The sequence below is a fragment of the Podarcis bocagei genome (genome assembly GCF_964188305.1).
Source record: "Podarcis bocagei genome assembly, chromosome: 7".
NCBI classification, from domain to species: domain Eukaryota; kingdom Metazoa; phylum Chordata; class Lepidosauria; order Squamata; family Lacertidae; genus Podarcis; species Podarcis bocagei.
This window is the reverse complement of record NC_138132.1, coordinates 20,884,909-20,904,435: the sequence shown is the minus strand read 5'-3', so window position 1 is coordinate 20,904,435 and position 19,527 is coordinate 20,884,909.

The following is a 19,527-nucleotide window of genomic DNA, read 5'->3' as shown; positions in this document are numbered from 1 at the left end:
GTGGGTGGAACAACTCCCTATGAGGAAAGGCTGCAGTATTTGAGGATTTTCAGTTTAGGGGGGAAAGTGAGTAATATGGTGGTCATGATCATACAAGGTGTGTAAGATTGTGAAGACAGTTGATAAAGGTAGATTTTTCTTCCTCTCTTGTAAAATTCGAACTCAGGGCCACTCAACGATGCTGAATGTTGAAAGTTTCAGGTGAAATCAGCGCTTTCTTCTGCCAATGCCATCTATCATTCAAAAAGTACAAGCAGGTCACAAGGACACGTTTAGGGTACATTGGGTTGTAGTGTTTCGGAACCATACCTACCCTAAAGAAAACATTTGCACAACTAGGTTATCAGTGCCATCAGTTCAACTCTTCTGAAAGTTAATGATACGTACATGCTTCTAGGAGCATAAAGAGTTGCTTTTCACCAAGTCAGATGGTTCTCCTTCCAGCCCATAATTGTCCAGAGCTTCAAGCAGGAGTCTCATGCCTTCTGCTTTTTGATCCTTCCCAGTGGTAGAGGGGTAAATTTTGAAATGCAGGACACAAAAGCATGGGGGGGGGGAGAGAGAGACCAGACTGACCAAGGCTGCACAGGGGGATTTTGTGGGGGACTTGGCCCCTCTTGAATATTTGAGTTTCTTCCCCATAATTTTCAGTTTTCATCTTTCTTTCTTTTAAAGACCTCTCTTCCTTTTACTTGTGAAGCTTTGACCCAAAGCATGCAGACAAAATTGTGCAGATGGGTTACATTTGTTTTTAGATATTTCCAAGCCAACCCCAAGTTCCTAGTCCTTTCTGAGAACTTCTTGTTTGATGCATACTTTAATGAGGAGTAAACTCCTTCCCTGTGCACCACACCATAATTAAAGAAAAACTGGAAGCAATTTTCAGAAACTGGGTTGTTAACTCTGTCAATTTGACGCAGAAGTGTCATAATCCAAAATTAGCTGTACTCAGAGACATTTTAATCTCTTCATGCTGCAAAGTCACAACAGGGAAGTGTCAGAATAAATACTCTGTTGGATGTAGGGTGGTGGCTGTTCTCAGGATTTTTCACAGTAAATAACCCACAAGGAACCAACAATAACAACAAATGCATTGAGTACAGCACTTTGTTGCAAAATTAAGTTGTCTGCTTATGTGAGGTTCAGCCATATATTCCCTTTGGGATGTTGAGCTTTTGAAACCCTTTTACAGTGGTACCTCAGGTTACATACACTTCAGGTTACAGATGCTTCAGGTTGCATATGCTTCAGGTTACACACTCTGCTAACCCAGAAATAGTGCTTCGGGTTAAGAACTTTGCTTCAGGATAAGAACAGAAATCAGGCTCCGGTGGTGCGGCAGCAGCAGGAGGCCCCATTAGCTAAAGTGGTGCTTCAGGGTAAGAACAGTTTCAGGTTAAGAATGGACCTCCGGAACGAATTAAGTACTTAACCTGAGGTACCACTGTATTATTGTCTGGCTAACCCTTATGATGGGACACAGGTGGTGCTGTGGGTTAAACCACAGGGCCTAGGGCTTGCCGATCAGCAGGTCAGCAGTTCGAATCCCCGTGACGGGGTGAGCTCCCGTTGCTCGGTCCCTGCTCCTGCCGACCTAGCAGTTCGAAAGCACGTCAAAGTGCAAGTAGATAAATAGGTACCGCTTTGGCGGGAAGGTAAACGGCATTTCTGTGTGCTGCTCTGGTTAGCCAGAAGTGGCTTAGTCATGCTGGCCACATGACCCGGAAGCTGTACGCCAGCTCCCTCGGCCAATAAAGCGAGATGAGCGCCACAACCCCAGAGTCGGCCACGACTGGACCTAATGATCAGGGATCCCTTTACTTTTAACCCTTATGATAAAGATGAGGAACTTCTGGCCTTACAGATGTTGCTGGACTGCAACTCCCATCATTCCTGATTCCAGCCATGCTGACTGGGGCTGATGGGAGTTGAAGTCCAGCAACATCTAAAGCAGGGGTGAGGAGGACATTGGAAGCTGCCTTATGCCTGATTATACCATTGGTCCATGTAGTTCAGTATTGTCTGCAGCAGCTTTCCACAGTTTCAGGTGGGATTTTCTCCCAGCTTTTCCTGGAGATGCTGGAGATTGAACCTGGGACCGCTTGCATGCAAGACAGATGCTCTCCTGCCGATTCATGCAAGGTAGATTAGGGATCTCTACCATAGCTGAGATTCCTGCATTGCAAGGGGTTGGACTAGATGTCCCTGGGGAGAGATGTCTCAGCTCCCACTGAAAGGTGAATTGGTCTAATTACCACTTCCAGAAATGAGAGGCAAATGGAAATATAGCCGTCCCTCAAAATTTGTGCTTCTTTGAATTTTGCAGTGCAGTTCTCCAGCCAAGTACAGTGGTGACCCGCAAGATGAAAAACTTGCTAGACGAAAGAGTTTTCTGTTTTTTGAGTCATTCCGCAAGACGAATTTCCCTATGGGCTTGCTTCGCAAGACGAAACGTCTTGCGAGTTCTTGCGAGTTTGTTTCCTTTTTCTTAAAGCCGCTAAGCCGTTAATAGCCGCTAAGCCGCTAATAGCCGTGCTTCGCAAGACAAAAAAACCGCAAGATGAAGAGACTCGCGGAACGGATTAATTTCGTCTTGCGAGGCACCACTGTAATGCGTACAGAAATATCTATACAAGGGTGAAGTGCGCATGAAAATGCTACCAATAAAAGAAGAATGGCAGACAAAATTAATGCCGCCGGGACCACATAACACCAGTTCTGAGAGATCTGCATTGGCTCTCAGTACTTTTCCGAGCACAATTCAAAGTGTTGGTGTTGACCTTTAAAGCCCTAAACGGCCTCAGTCCTGTATACCTGAAGGAGTGTCTCCACTCCCATCATTCAGCCTGGACACTGAGATCCAGCACCGAGGGCCTTCTGGCGGTTCCCTCATTGTGAGAAGTGAGGTTACAGGGAACCAGACAGAGGGCCTTCTCGGTAGTGGTGCCTGCCCTGTGGAACACCCTCCCTTCAGATGTGAAGGAAATAAGCAGTTATCTTCTCTTTAAAAGACATCTGAAGGCAGCCCTGTTTAGGGAAGTTTTTAATATTTAATGCTGTATTGTTTTTAACACTCGATTGGGAACCGCCCAGAGTGGCTGGGGAAACTAAGCCAGATGGGCGGGGTATAAATAATAAATTATTATTATTATTATTATATAATGGACTTTGCAGAATTAGATAAGATGACAGGAAGGATTCGAAACCTGTGGGACCAGAGATTCACAGAAGATTGGAATAAATATGCGAAGTATTTGAAGAGCAACTGTAATCAACAAATTATGCTAGTAGGACTACAAGAAGTTTTGTAAGGAGGAATATATGAAATATTGCAAAGAAGATAAAGAAGAGAGACATTAGTTATGATGATTAAAATTAATAGTGAAAGTAAGAAATGTAAATTAAGTGGAAAAGATTTGAAAATTATCAGATGTGATTGATGGAAGTCAAAAAAATTGTATAAGATATAAAAGTATGTTTTATTACTGTTGAAAATGATATGTTAAAAAATTAATAAATATATATATTGATAAGGTTACCAGATTAAAAAAAGAAGTGCGCATGAAAATGCATACTGTACTCTTCTGGACTAGCCCACTTGCAGAAGTGCCTGTTTGCCACGGATTCTCCATGTTTCCCATGCAAAGAGTTGTGCCCATTCCACTCTTCAAAAGAAAGGTGCAGCGACGGTATCGCTTGTTGGAACTACATCTTTGTTTGCACCTAGCCATGCATCTAAACCTTCTTTGTACCTGCTATACTTTGCAACCAGTGCCTTGTCTATGTACCCATCTGATTTACTCTTGAAAGACTTTGGCAAAAGCAGAACTGAGAATGCAAGGTCTTCATCCAGCACTGAGGGGCAAGACATTCCCTTTGGATTTAGATGGTGCTCTTGCCTCATGCCCCCAATAAACCACCACTCCTGGGGGAGCTGATGTTGCGGGGAGAACTTACAAGAGCTCTTTGCTGAGATGGGATCTAACACCCGGAGCTGGCCCTGGAGTCCATCCCAGTAAGGCATGAATTGTCCCCATTGATCAGATTGACCTTAAGGTCCCATCTGCACAAAGGCCTTACTTGCAACCCCCCGAAAAAAGATGCAACGGCTCTGCAGCGTAATCCGTACCTTGCATATTTGCAAAGCGCAGAGATTGCCTAGGCCTCTCAACAGATGAGTTCTCAAACTCAGAAGGGCTGGGTGTGACAAGGGGCAGCAAGGGCAAGGCATGCAATCCCAACCAGTGCCTTTGCATGCTGGTCCATGCTCCGGACCTTTGCATCCCATGATGTTGAAGTGGGATGTCATTGCCCCCGCTAAGTGTTACAAAGGGCCTTCCGTGCATCATGCAGCGCCATACTTCCGGAAGCTGGATGTGAACACATTGCCCATTCCTGGAACACAAGGGCAATTTAGCTTTTGTCGCAGAAGCGACCTGCCGTTTCCTTTTCTGCAGGCGGCAGTGGATTGCAATGGCAGGGTGAAATCTGCAGGTGTTGCCTATGACCCAGAGTGAGTAGCTTCAGAGATGATGTCAACACACACATTCTTTTGGGATTTCACACAGCTGCCTACCTGTTTGAAGAATCACACATGCAGTTATTTTGCCACTCCTGCACATTCCTTGGTGGGAGAACGGCATTGTGAAATTCGGAGAAGCACAAATTTTGAAGGATGTTTCGGTTCGCGCACATTTCAGAAAGTGCAAATTGCATAGATTCACATTTAAATGTGAACCAAATAGCATTTCTCTTCCATCCCTAATTTTTATATTGATGGGTAGCAGCTCTCGAGGGCTTCGGACAGAGATCCTTCTCAGCCCTACCGGGGGATTGAACCTGAGACCTTCTGCTTGCAAAACAGATGCTCTGCCCCTGAGCTATAGATGCTCCCCTTCCAGTTTCCTAAAATATTAGCCATAGGGCAGCTCTGACAACAGTCTTCATCACACTGGTGATCTCCAGATGTTTTGGACTACAACCCCCATCAGCCCATGGGCCTTCTGGAATGAATGGACCATCATCTGAGAGCCAGCTGTTGCTCTGCCCATGGACCGCAATTGCTATCTGCACTCTTCCATCTCCTCTCAACAGTTGGGGGAAATTGTAGGAAATAATTCAAAGCAAATCTCTGTCTGACCTCTTGACCTGGAGGAGAGGAGACTGTGCAAAACCAGTGACCTGCTCACCTCTCTCATTCTGACATGTCATCCCTTATTCTGACATGTCATCCCACTTGCCATTTCCTGAACACCAAAATGATGATGTGGTTGCAATCAGGAAATATGGTATTAATTGAAAGACAAGTAGAAAATGTGCCTCCAGCAACAGAGTCATTCTGGGAATTGAAAGCTAGTTTCACCCATAGTGACAAAGGTGTCAATTTACCAGTCTGTGCCTCCCATTGCCCGTCAGCACTGAGTGCAAATTCTGCCCTCTGTGACATCTTCTGTTGACCCAGTGGCTGTGGCCCTGGAACTATCACCTCCATGTGTCATGGGACAGATTACTATTTCTTTAAAGCAACTGGCATATGGCTTCTCGATTTAAAATGCATCTCTGGGTTATTTGTGGGCATAGAAATTTATTCATTATTTTTTCCCAAAATATAGTCTGGCCCCCCACAAGGTCTGAGGGACATTGGACCAGCCCCCTGCTGAAAAAGTTTGCTGACCTCTGAATTATATTTATTTCAACAATTTGTTGTATACTGCCTAGTTGAGAGCCAGTGTGGTGTAGTGGTTAAGAGCAGTGGACTCATAATCTGGTGAACCAGGTTCGCTTTCCCGCTCCTCCACATGCAGCTGCTTGGTGACCTTGGGCCAGTCACACTTCTCTGAAGTCTCTCAGCCTCACACGCCTCACAGAGTGTTTGTTGTGGAGGAGGAAGGGAAAGGAGATTGATAGCCGCTTTGAGACTCCTTAGGGTAGTGATAAAGCGGGATATCAAATCCAAACTCTTCTAGTCACAGTTGTTCCTAAGCCATGGATAGGAGACCTAATAAACAAAGCTAGGAGTGAGTTAAAACTGTAATACCAGACTTTAATTAAATAGCTTGCTAGGGGAAAATAAAACAAATAGCCTTTAGGAAGCACCAAAAGTTTTAAGCGGTGCGGCCTATCTGATTTCAACTGGAAGGGACATCTGATTTTCCCCCATGAGAGCATGGCAGCCATTTTGGCCACCTTGCTCTCTCGCGATTTCAGGCCAAGATTTCACCCCGAAAAGGATTTTTTGGGGTCTGCAATCTCATGCAGTGCCCCAAACGTGATTTTGGACCCAGAAAATGTGTCCCAGATTTGGGCCATATCGCGTTGTGGGGTATGGTACTGTGGGGGAGAGGAAGCAAGCTTGCTGTGAAAGAGCACAAAACCATCTGTGCAACCTGAATTTGCTGGTATGGGGTTGAATCTGACCCAGAATGAAAGACAGTCTGGAAGTGCCCCTAATCATTTTGTTTCACCCTGTGGAAGAACGATTCTTTTCAAGATCGCAATACAGTAAAGAGGGAGAATTATCCTGTTGAGAACATACATTAGATTTTTTTTAAAAACCTAAAAAACCCTCATAGCCAGGCACACCAGAGAGCCAGTTTCACAGTCAGTTGTCTGGAATATACATTAGTTATCATCCTTTTTACCAGGCAGCCTTTTACCAGTTGAAGTTCCTTGTTCACATGTCCCAGAATTGTCTACTTTGATTGACAGAGCTCTCCATGATCTTAGGTGTAGGTTTTTCTCATTACCCTGATCCCATCACCCTATATAGGGTTTCCATATTTCAAAAAGTTAAAATCCAGACACAAAGGTTGTTGAGCTTTTTTGCAAAAATCTTAATATATATAAGGAAATTCGCCAAAATCTAGACTTCCAACATGGGTTTCCGTATGTCAGGATTTTCCCAGACATTTCAGCAATTTTCACCTTATTTTTGACTGCCATATTCCAGCTACATCCAGGAAATTCTGGACGTATGGCAACCCTAATTAATGAGCTTTTAAAAGGCAACAAGACTTGGTGGGGCCAGGGTCTTGGTGCATTTTGCTTATATTTTGAGATCTGGACACACACACACACACACACACACCAAAATGCAAAAGTGTACTGCAGTCTGCCTCCAGACGACTGCATCCAGGTGCACCTTCAGACCAATGACTGGCACTTGGACCAGTTCAAAGGAGGAGAAATCACGGGGGGAATTTATGGGTGTTTGTAGCGTCAAGTACCACATGCAGTTAGCTCCCCCTAATGGATCAGGGAAGAATGACAGAAATTCATGATCTTATATAAGGGATGAACGAGGTACAAACATTTGGCCCTTCACCTAGTTTATCCCTAATTTCCCTTTCATGGAGTATGATTTGCCTACAGGGACATTTCTTCAAAGAACTCCATTCCCATGTTTTTCATTCCCATGTGGCTTAAGTTCAGGGATGGGTGGGAAAGGGTTGTGACATACAGCTGCTCTGATAATTGCTGGGCCCTTCCAGGCTGTTGTGTTGTTGTTGTTGTTGTTGTTTGGGTGCAATTCTGCAGCATGTCACTGATGCAATAAAAGCGCATTCGGGATGAATTTATACTGGACCAGCCACACACCATTCTGCTTTATTAGTTGCCCTGCAACGCTTCCCCAATGTTCATCCATTATTGCCACCTAGAAGGACATTCTTCTGCTATAGCAAAATGAGAGTGGGACACACAAAAAACAGAGAGAAGCGTTTGTGGCATAAACAGTTACAGGATTTCAGCAGCAAGTTATGGGCCCTGCGCTGGTAGGAAATGAAGCAGGATGTGTACCCTGAAACTTGAGGCTGGGGTCGTGTATAACTGCCCATGTACCATAATGGGAAGGAATCCTCACCAACTCGCAATTAAAAGGACATCTGAAGGGGGAAACTGCTTTCCTGATTTCTCATAGGAACATTGGAAGCTTCTTGATACTGAGTTACCCATGCTGTCCCTCCTACATGCCAGCATCTGCTGCCCGAAGTGATTGCCTCCCTTTGTCCAATGGTAGGGCTGGGCCTGGAGTGAGACACCATGACTGAACCCCTGAGCTTTTTACTTTTCCTTCTGCCTAAATTGCCTCTCTTAAGAATATCAGAAGAGTCCTGCTGGATCAGGACAATGGACCATATAGTCTAGCATCCTCTACTCTCAGGGACGCGGGTGGCACTGTGGTCTAAACCACTGAGCCTCTTGGGCTTGCCGATCAGAAGGTCGGCAGTTTGAATCCCTGTGACGGGGTGAGCTCCCGTTGCTCTGTCCCAGCTCCTGCCAACCTAGCAGTTCGAAAGCACACCAGTGCAAGTAGATAAATATGTACCGCTGCAGTGGGAAGCTAAACGGCATTGCCGTGAGCTCTGGTTTCCGTCAGTGTCCCGTTGCGCCAGAAGCAGTTTAGTCATGCTGGCCACATGACCCGGAAAGCTGTCTGTGGTCAAACGCCGGCTCCCTTGGTCTGAAGTGAGATGAGCGCCACAACCCCATAGTCGCCTTTGACTGGACTTAACTGTCCAGGGGTCCTTTACCTTTACTTTTACTTTTACCTTTCCCTTTACTTTCAGTAGCCAAATGGGACCTGAGTGCAACCAAATACTCCCCTCTGCAGCTGGAATTCAGAAACATTACTGCCTCTGAGAGTGGAGGTAGAATGTCGGGGTTACTAGCTAGTCATCAGTAGCCTTATCCTAGAGACCCTTTGGGCACAATCCTGGACTCCTGTTTTCTATGCTATGGCAGCTATGGGGCTGTAGGAAGTGGTGTAACTGCTCCTGTGCCAGTGGTGATAGAGCTGTGCTGGTAGCGACAGGTATGTTGATGAAACCCACCTGGAACACCTGAGGCACGACTGCAGCCACCCACCCTGTGGGTGATTATTATGAGATCAGCAAGCCTCATGCATGCAAGCTTTATTTGTGTTTCTGCCATTTACCGTAATCCACATTTACCCTTCCTGGGAGGAAATACAATAAGTTCTGCACTGTTCTTCCAGGGATACCGCCATTAGAGGTACATCCTGTATCTGCACAAACCTAAGATGACTAATAGCTCTCAGGATCTGTGGTTTGGTTTCTGTCATTCTGTTTTTACATGTTTTTATTTTGCTTTTAATTGCAATTTTTTTTAAAAAAACAAAACACTTGGTGTTTGAAGCCCTGGGAAGGAAGGGCGGGATATAAATTCAACAAATAACTCAATATCCTCCTAGGCCTTCCTGTTTTTGTTAAGCTGCAAAAACTACTCTAAGGATTGGTGTGTGATTATGTACTGGTGACGGCACAGGTGCTAGCCAATACGTGCCCACCACAGCTGGCTTTCCTCCAGTTCCAACAGAAGCCGACCAAAAATCTGGCAGAACTGGTTTCCCCAAAGATTGCTGCACAGCAGGGGAAATGTATGTCAGTCTGAAGTGCAGCAACAACCCTATAAAAGCCACCTCCACTCCCTGAAATGTTACATCTGTGTTTGTGGGTCAGACTGTTCCCATCCCTTTCTCTCACTTGTTGACGTTCAATTTGAGACATTCCTGTCGCTTCCTCTCCCTTTGCTCCTTTTGTTCTCTGCGTAGGGACCAACGGAGCCCCTCCCTAACCTTCATGAAATTCAGTGCTGTCCCTTTGACACTAGAACAGTGGAGGACGGAGGAGGGGTTCAGTCAAACCCTGCCGTGTGCTCTTTCAACACACAAGGAGTCTGAGAGGTTGCCCAGTCTTGCCATCTTGCTTGCCCCCATCTTGTATTTCCCTCCCCCACCAGTCATGTCTTTGGTAGCCGTGTGAAGGGGCTATATGTAGGGAGAGGGGAGAAATCTGACTTTGAAGGTGGCCCTCCCTAATTTGTACTTTCTGGAACAAGAAAGCAAAATTCAAATTTCTTTGAATTTTGTAAAGCAGCCAAGTAATGGCTAGGAAATTGCATATACAGTAAGCCTGCAACTTATGTGCATTTAAGTTGTGCACATTCAGCTTTATGAGCTTAGAAATAATCATCATCATCATCATCAATAAGGGGGCAGAAAGGGGTCCAAGCATCCAGGAAAATAAACTTTGGCAATCCCACCCACCATTGCACCCAAAGAACTTTGATTTGGGCTTTATGTGTGGTCCCTGGAACGTAAACCTCACATAAGTTTTGGGCCTACTGTACTTCTGTGAAGTGTGCATAGCAATGCATAGATCAGTGAAAGTAACGTACACAAATGCATTATATTAGAGGAAATATTGTGCATGTTAGGCAAAAAGGCATATAAAAATTAGGAGAAATTCACTCTAAAATGCTACTGAATTTTCACAAGGATTTTTTTTAAAAAAAGATATTAAAATGCTAATTAATGAGGAGAACTGACCTTAAGATTGGAAAGATAAGAAACAGAGAAACCAGAACTGATCTAGTGACTGATCTGTCACTAGATACACTAGATAGTAAAGGTAAAGGGACCCCTTAAAGGGAGATGGGAAAGATTTCTATCAATATTTTATTGTGTTGCTCTCATATATTATCTACACATAGTAAATTCCTGCACTCTGCTAGGAGGGTCAAAACAGTCCAAAAATTGCAGTTGCTTGCAAAAGCCTAAACCAGCTACTTGAAACTGCTGATGCTAGCTACAGGTCAGAAGGTCGCTTCCTGCCCAGCCAGAAACTGCTGTTAACCGAAAAACCACTAGCAAGATGTTTCCTGCTTTACTTCTGCTTTTAAGTAATGCAAGAATAAGAAGAGATACGAAGGAAAAGCTTAGCTAGCAAAAGAAGACACGTGTACAAGGAGGTGGGAGGGAGTGCTTGGCTTAGCAGAAAGACAGGAATGTCTAGCAAGCAATAAAAATGTGTTTAGCAAGCAAGTCTGCGGGTATAAGAAAGTCTGCTGAAATGTCTTGCTTTACAGCCAGTATATTTTTAGGAATTATCCAGCAGGCTGTCTCTGAGTACAGACCTTGACTCTGTGCTCAGATCTCAATAAACTCTTTTTCTCCAAAGAAGATTTCGCTTTCCTGGTACTTTTGTTCCCTCCGAGGTCCAGGGGATGGCGTGGCTAATGGATCCCTAGGTAAATAAGGCTTCATCTCTCTGGGGGCTCGCTCGGGATTAGCCCCCTCTCCAAATACGGACCGGAGGGCCAGGCTCAACCAAGGTGAACAGCTCCGATCGGCGTTCGCATTTCCGGTGCACACCCTGCCAGTTTGTAGGGGGAGATTGCCACACCGTCCTGGAGCGGAGACATCTAGTTGAGGGAGAATAAGAGGACAGAACGGCGCCGAGGGGACAGGTCCGCAGCGGAAAAGGTAAGCCCGAAGGAAAGGGCTAGGGGCCCGAGGGAAAGGGCTAGGGGCCCGAGGGAAAGGGCCAGAGGCCTGATCAGCCTCACCTGGTAGTTGGCAATAGGGTGCCCGGCAGTAAGAATGCCACCAGGAAAGGAATTGGTAAAGGTTTGGGAAAGGGAATGGGGAAGAGGGAATTAAGTGTTTTGTTGACATGTGTGTCAGATACTCCAGTGGATGAATTGTTGAATGAGGGCTAAGGCTTAGTGTCCCCTTGGCCGAGCGATTGTAGGGTTGTGCATTTTCTGACAAACTGTAGCATGTGGAGTGTGAGAGAATTTTGAAAACCCAGTTAGGAGCGGTAGTATCTGAAAAAATAGGGTCTGGAGCAAGCCAATGTATTCCTCTGGAATGCTTTTTAAATAACTGGAAAACAGCCACGAAGAGTGATGATTCAAATTGAAAAACAGAGACTCAAAACTTTATGTGAGGTGGACTTGCCAACCCAGGGAACTGCGTGGCTTTGATTTGCAATTAATCAACCCCCTGTGGCAAATCAACCCCCTGTGGCAAAATATATTAAATGTCCACCCAGACCAGATCCCCTATATCTCTACATGGAAGACCAATGTAAAAAAAGAATCTACCATGGCTAAAGTCTTGCTGTGACAGCAACACACAGAACAGGATTTGTACAGTGAAGCCTCTGGTGTTAGAAGACCCAGAAGAAGAGGAGAGGGGAGTGATTAAGCCACCACCTTACACTCCACCAACAGCCCCCCCCAGCAACCCCCCCCAGGCCAAGATCAAGAAGCACAGGGAAGTGCTGGTGTAGGGGGAGGAGGACCTGCGAAGGAGGATAGTGAGACGGAAGAAGAGGAAGAATTTAGGAAGACACTAGATGATATGAATCAAGGAAAGAAAATGTGGACAGAAAGACAGAAAAAGAGACTAAAGGAGTTTGTAAAGCCATTTGAGGGAGAAGTTGGATGTAAGCCCCTTGTTAGTTGAGACAGCAGAATGCTGCACCCCTGAAAAGAGGAAGAGATGGCAACGTAAGTGGGGACAGGTGGCGAAGAGAGTTATGTCTCACAGACAGTATGAGAAAACCAGGAAGGATCAGGCAACTGGAGAAATGCCCCTTCAGAGGGTTTATGATCCACCAGCCCCTGTCCCAGCTGGACAAACGAAAGCACCACAGACAGCATATACCCTTTTCAAGTGCAGATGTTTGTAATTGGAGAAATCAGAACCCCTCTTTTGAGGAGAATCCAGCAAAGATTGTAAAATTGTTTGAAGGGATTTTTTTAAAACCCTATAATCCCACTTATGATGATGAACAATATCCCCTGGACTCACTACTAACTACAGAAGCATTGCTTGGCCCCTGCATGAGTCAGCTAGGGGAATAGAGAAGGATCTTTTTATATGGGGCAGGGAACAGCAGCAGGCTTTTCAGGATCTCAGAGTGACATTACAACAAGCCCCAGTGCTTGGCATCCAAACCCCGAGAAGCCTTTTACCCTGTTCACAGATGAAGACCAGGGGGGTAGCCAAGGGAGCCTCATGCCAGAAACTGAGAAATTGGCAGCAACCCGTCGAATACTTGTCAGAGAAGCTAACCCCAACAGAACAGAGGTTGCCCCCCCCCGTATGAGAGTGATTGTGGCAGTGGCCACCCTACTCACAAAGGCAAATAAATTCACGTTTGGACAGGACACTAGCTGTGTAACTCCAAGAGGAAGTGCCAGATGCTGTTATTACATTCACGCCTGAAGTTTCAGGTTACCACAGCCCTTAACCCAGCTACCTTATTACAGGTAGGAGAAGGTGAACAAGGGAGCTGCCCACTCAGTCTTACCTGTGCCTGTAACTAAACCCACAAACCAAGTGGTTAATATAATTGGAGCCACAGGTAAATCACAAAAGGCCCCGTTTTTGCAGTCTGTTACCTGCTGCCTAGACAAATTTTTGTATATACCAGAGTGTCCCATTCCTTATTGGGCCGAGACTTGTTAACAAAATTACAAGCCCAGATTTCCTTCCAACCAATGGGGGAAGTAATGATGACAACTGGACCAGCAGGAGAGTTTTCTTTAGAAATACCCCTGAGAGACCATTGATGCTTGATGATGGTAAAAGAAGAGGAGGGAATCCTCCCTGTTAGCCTGCTTCATGATGTTGACCCTGGACTATGGGCGGAAGATAAAAACCAATACCCCATCCCACGACAGGCAGCTGAAGGAGTGTGGGTGCATTTGAAGCGATTGCTTCAACATGGAATTTTGAAACAATGCCAATCACAGTGAAACACCCCACTGTTGCCAGTGAAGAAGGAAGATAGTGGGTACTGCATATAGGCCCCAAAAGTTCTGGAAAATAGGAAAGGAAGAACAGGACTTTGAAAAACCAGTGACCCAAGAAACAGGGTCTAATTGGGTGTTCATGTTGCCCTTGGCTTTGCTTGGAGTTTGTAGCCTCCCATTGAAACGTATTCACTTGTCATCCTTTTGAAGTGATGTTTGGAAGACCGGTTCCTTATGTGTGCATGCTTTCACCTATCCCTGCTCAAGATGTGGAATTGAACAATTATGTACAGTCTCTCTCTCGAGATTTTCTCTCTCAACCCAGGCCCGAACTCCTTGCGTGACCAGTTTGAGCCAGGTGACGAGGTGTGGATAAGACTGGTCCCAGGCACCACTGCAACCGTGCTGGAAGGGCCCATCTGCTCTCCACACCCACAGCTGGCACCACCCCTTGGGTCCACCACATTCAAGTGGAAAAAGCTGCTTCAGATTGGACTGTGTCTCAGCATCCTGAAGATCCCCTCCAGTGACGACTGCCTTGCTGATATCACTCCAGAGGCTGATATCTCTACGCACGGTGAAGAATTGGATGGGAGGGGCGCCCACAGGCAGCGCCCCCAACGTAGACATTTGTTCTCCAGCCAATTTAGAGGCACCACCAGAACTTTTGATATTGGTACCAGAACTCACTCCAGACGATGTGGAACCACGTTACACCCTTGATGAACAGCAGTGGACCAGCCAAGAAGAAGCAACGCTCCAGGAAGGACCAGACAGCCGTGTTTTTGTGCCCCAACATCTGGCCAGCACAATTGTGAAGAATTACCACGAGTCCACCCATTTGGGAGGCCCAGCTGCTAAAGCACACCTTGGGAGAATATTCTACCTCAACTAACTGCTGCTATATCCCAAAATGTGCCCTGTGCGCCAACCAAGAGACTGAGAACTATCACCCTTTGAACTTCTATATGGCAGGCCAACCCCTTTCGTCCGAGGCATCCCCGCCAGTTTGGGGCAGATGGGAGATCACATCACCCAAGAACAAGTGCAATCCCTGTGCTTGTTGTGTGTGTTTGCTTTCTTTCCAGGTATTCCCTCGAGCGTACACCTGCAGTCCCGCGGCAGTCTCGCTGAGCCGGTTCACCAGTTCCTCTGAGTGACAGCGTCTGGCGACCCCCTCATCCCCAACTGCAGTGGAAGTAGTCGAGGTGATCCCCTGGGTATATCACACGCATCTGAAGAAGGGTGTCTGGACTTGCAAAAGAAATCCTGCTGACCCTCTGAAGTTGATCATCACCTTGTGTCTGACGCTACCAGGAAAAAGCGTTAGGCCACGGGCAACGCGATCCTGCGACTAATCATCACAAGGACAGTTACAAAGACTTTCTCTTTTCTCTCTTATTTTCTTTATTGACTTGCTCTATGTCTTATTGCCCTGACCCTACCGAACCATACCAACCCTATTGGCCTGCTGGCCTCTGCTACGACTGGTTCATCTTGCCGGTGGTAAGAGATGGCGTGCTCTTTGGCTATTGGAAACTGGGGTTTGATGAGATTACCGTATTGAGACACCCCACTACCCCGTTGTGGCTCCTCTCCCACACCACTGACCAGCACGCGTGGACAGTGCTCTTACGGGAAGCTGCAGAGACGATCGAAATCTATCTAGTTCTGGACCGCTCTTGCTGTTGTGGGAGGGTAGTCAACTGTTATCTGGAAGGTAGAGCACTGTACCAACCTCATTTGATAGACCAGGTCCTACTCTTAACCCAGGTCATAGATGGGACAGAACCTATCTTAATGCAAGTATTGCAGGGGTGGGAGCCTTAGCCAGGTGTGCATTGAAATTACTAAACAAGTGCCAGTAAGAATTGCCACCCCAGGATTTCAGCTTCCATATGCTCTGGTCACTAGGGAGGCAGCACGAGAGTTCAATCCACCCAACAGGGTTAGTAGAAAAATTGGCCCACATAGTGGGAGCATCAGCTCACCGGTGGGCTCTCATCCTTGAGGCTCAACAGGTAGTCGGGCACAAATATCAGTGGGCTCTTCAACAATGAGCACACCCCCTGAATATTGGTGGGAGGAACCATGGAGATATTGGGTTTGGTGGGTAGGAGTGATATGTACCGCCCTTGTCATATGGATGCTCTCGTATTTCTGTTGGCATGAACGGTATCGTATTTGTGGGAAGAATAGGCCCAATAATGCTTCTATTGCTTTTCTGCTTCTGTATACCCTGCTTAATGCAATGCCTGCAACATATGATGGGAAAGATGATGTCTCGCATGATGGGACCTCGCGTGATTGCTGTAATGAGAGAATATAGACCCCTACCCCAGAACGAATCTAAGTAATAGATTGTTCAAAAGAAGAGGACGGAGTAAAGGGAGATGGGAAAGATTTCTATCAATATTTTATTGTGTTGCTCTCATATATTATCTACACATAGTAAATTCCTGCACTCTGCTAGGAGGGTCAAAACAGTCCAAAAATTGCAGTTGCTTGCAAAAGCCTAAACCAGCTACTTGAAACTGCTGATGCTAGCTACAGGTCAGAAGGTCGCTTCCTGCCCAGCCAGAAACTGCTGTTAACCGAAAAACCACTAGCAAGATGTTTCCTGCTTTACTTCTGCTTTTAAGTAATGCAAGAATAAGAAGAGATACGAAGGAAAAGCTTAGCTAGCAAAAGAAGACACGTGTACAAGGAGGTGGGAGGGAGTGCTTGGCTTAGCAGAAAGACAGGAATGTCTAGCAAGCAATAAAAATGTGTTTAGCAAGCAAGTCTGCGGGTATAAGAAAGTCTGCTGAAATGTCTTGCTTTACAGCCAGTATATTTTTAGGAATTATCCAGCAGGCTGTCTCTGAGTACAGACCTTGACTCTGTGCTCAGATCTCAATAAACTCTTTTTCTCCAAAGAAGATTTCGCTTTCCTGGTACTTTTGTTCCCTCCGAGGTCCAGGGGATGGCGTGGCTAATGGATCCCTAGGTAAATAAGGCTTCACCCTGACCATTAGGTCCAGTCGTGATCGACTCTGGGGTTGCGTGCTCATCTCGCTCTATAGGCCAAGGGAGCCGGCGTTTGTCCGCAGACAGCTTCCAGGTCATGTGGCCAGCATGACTAAGCCGCTTCTGGCAAACCAGAGCAGCGCACGGAAACACCGTTTACCTTCCCGCCGGAGCGGTACCTATTTATCTACTTGCACTTTGACGTGCTTTCGAACTGCTAGGTTGGCAGGAGCAGGGACCGAGCAACGGGAGCTCACCCCGTCGCGGGGATTTGAACCGCCAACCTTCTGATCAGCAAGTCCTAGGCTCTGTGGTTTAACCCACAGCGCCACCCGCGTCCCAGATACACTAGATACACTTTGATAAATGTGTAGCACACACATAAGCTCTCCCTTGACAGATTTCCCCTCAAATGGAGACCCCTCTATGTGAATACAATCCTTCCATGTGTCTTGTGGCACATCATGTATCCCTTAACATGTTAAAGGATGGTTCTACATTTGAATGAGTCCCCTATTTGCAGAGCTGCCCAGCCAAAGCCTGATCAAAGTCTCTTTGTTTTTGCTCCTGATCTGTGTGTCACAGTTTTGCTCATGAGGGGGGAGGGGTCCTGATCCATGGATCATATTCTTGCTCTCTCTTTTTTGGAGTCCCAAAGTCCCCAAAATGAGAGAAAACGTGGCCTGTGTGTCAGCGCAAAAAAAGTGAGAGAAATCACAAGAGTGAAATCATTCTTCCTAGTCCAGATCTGTTGTATCAGGCCCATGGCATCCTTTTCTCCCCACACAGTGACCAAGCAGGATCTGACACAAGAACACGCTCCCGTTCTGTGGGTTCCAACAACTGGTATTCAGAAGCATTTGTGCCTCTTACTGACCATGGAGGCAAAAAAATAGTTATCTTGGCTAGCAGCCATTATGTCTGCATTTCTTAGTACAGAAAGTATTGATCTGATGTGTAGAGATCTTTCCTGTTCTGCTTAGTTAAAGAGGGTTCTGGAAAGTTTTCTTTCTATGTGAAAGAAACAGGCAGAAGGTTCTTGTTTGGGTTATTTCTTCCGGGAAGCTAAGTACAGCTGGTTTAAACAGGTTCTGTTATCTTCCTGTCAAGGGCGTGCTGACTATAATATTAAGACCAGGAGGAGCCTGGGTCTCATGCACTTTTCTCTTTCTGTCTCTCTGCTCTAGATTTTCGATGGACTGTGCCAATCCTGAATGTACTGGACTTGTGACCATGATGCTCATTTGCCTTCAGTACCAGCAAAGCTCAGATGAACAACAGATAGCTCTATTGTCCATAAATTTGTCCAATCACCTTATAAGCCACCTGGTTTGGTGACCCTCACTGGCCCCTGGGGGAGAAAATGCCAGAGTTTAAGTTTGTGCTGCATGAATTATTATTATTAAAATAAAATTTAATATTTAATTTAAAATTAAAATTTTAAAATTATTATTAAAATCCACCCATTCATTCATACAATGAAAAACACAAAAATACATAACACAGTACAAACAATAACAATACCCTCTCCCCTACACACTTACAGCTTAAAAGGCCACAGATTGTTTAATTAGCCAAAGTACTTTCTTTCCTCTGTCTTGAATCTTCCAACATTCAGCCTCCTTGGCTGTCTAAGGAAGTTCTAAGTGTTATGAGAGAGGGAGAAAAGCTTCATCTATCTATTTTCTCTATTTTATAAAATTCGATCGTGTCCCCACTTACTCACCTCTCCCCTAAATTAAAAGCTCTCAAACGCTGCAAATGGGATGCCCTTATATTTTGGGTGTTCTCCTGCTCAGAAGTAAGTCCTCCTGAGTTCAGTGGGATTTAGTCCCAGGTAAATGTGCAGGCAAATGTCCTGGCAAATAGAAGGGGAAGAAATGGAGGCAGTGAGAGATTTTACTTTCTTGGGCTCCGTGATCACTGCAGATGGTGACAGCAGTCACAAAATTAAAAGCCGCCTGCTCCTTGGGAGAAAGGCGATGACAAACCTAGACAGCATCTTAAAAAGCAGAGACAGCACCTTGCCAACAAAGGTCCATATAGTTAAAGCTATGGTTTTCCCAGTAGTGATGTATGGAAGTGAGAGCTGGGCCATAAAGAAGGCTGATCACCGAAGAATGGATGCTTTTGAATTATGGTGCTGGAGGAGACTCTTGAGAGTCTCATGGACTGCAAGAAGATCAAACCTATCCATTCTGAAGGAAATCAGCCCTGAGTGCTCACTGGAAGGACAGATCGTGAAGCTGAGGCTCCAATACTTTAGCCACCTCATGAGAAGAGAAGACTCCCTGGAAAAGACCCTGATGTTGGGAAAGATGGAGGGCACAAGGAGAAGGGGACGGCAGAGGACGAGATGGTTGGATAATGTTCTCGAAGCTACTAACATGAGTTTGACCAAACTGTGGGAGGCAGTGGAGGACAGGAGTGCCTGGCGTGCTCTGGTCCATGGGGTCACGAAGAGTCGGACACGACTAAACGACTAAACACAACAACAAATGTGCAAGATTGCAGCTTTATTACCTCTGATTTTGACCCATTGCTTCTGCTGACTTTAAAATTATTTAACGACTTTAAAATTATTTATAGACTGCTCCAATTGCTTGCATCCTTATTAAAGAGCCAAACTGCACGTTTAACGTGGCGTCTGCTGAGTCATGATCAGTCGACTGATGTCTCGAGAATGCAGCTGTTCCATAGGTTCCCTGTAGGCTTAATGGCTGGACCATTCCAATCCTAAATTAGAGCACGCAAAGGGAATTCCGCACAGCGATGATGCACAGGAAAATAAGTGTCAATTATACGGTAGAGTGCTTAGTGAAGCCAGAGGGCCGCGGTGTGCCAAGAATCCTGCCCAGTCCTCTGCTATTGGGTGCATCTGCCCATGAGGCTATTTCATTTCCAACTGGGATGGGAAGGTGCCAGCCTGAGAGATGGCACAAATGATAATGA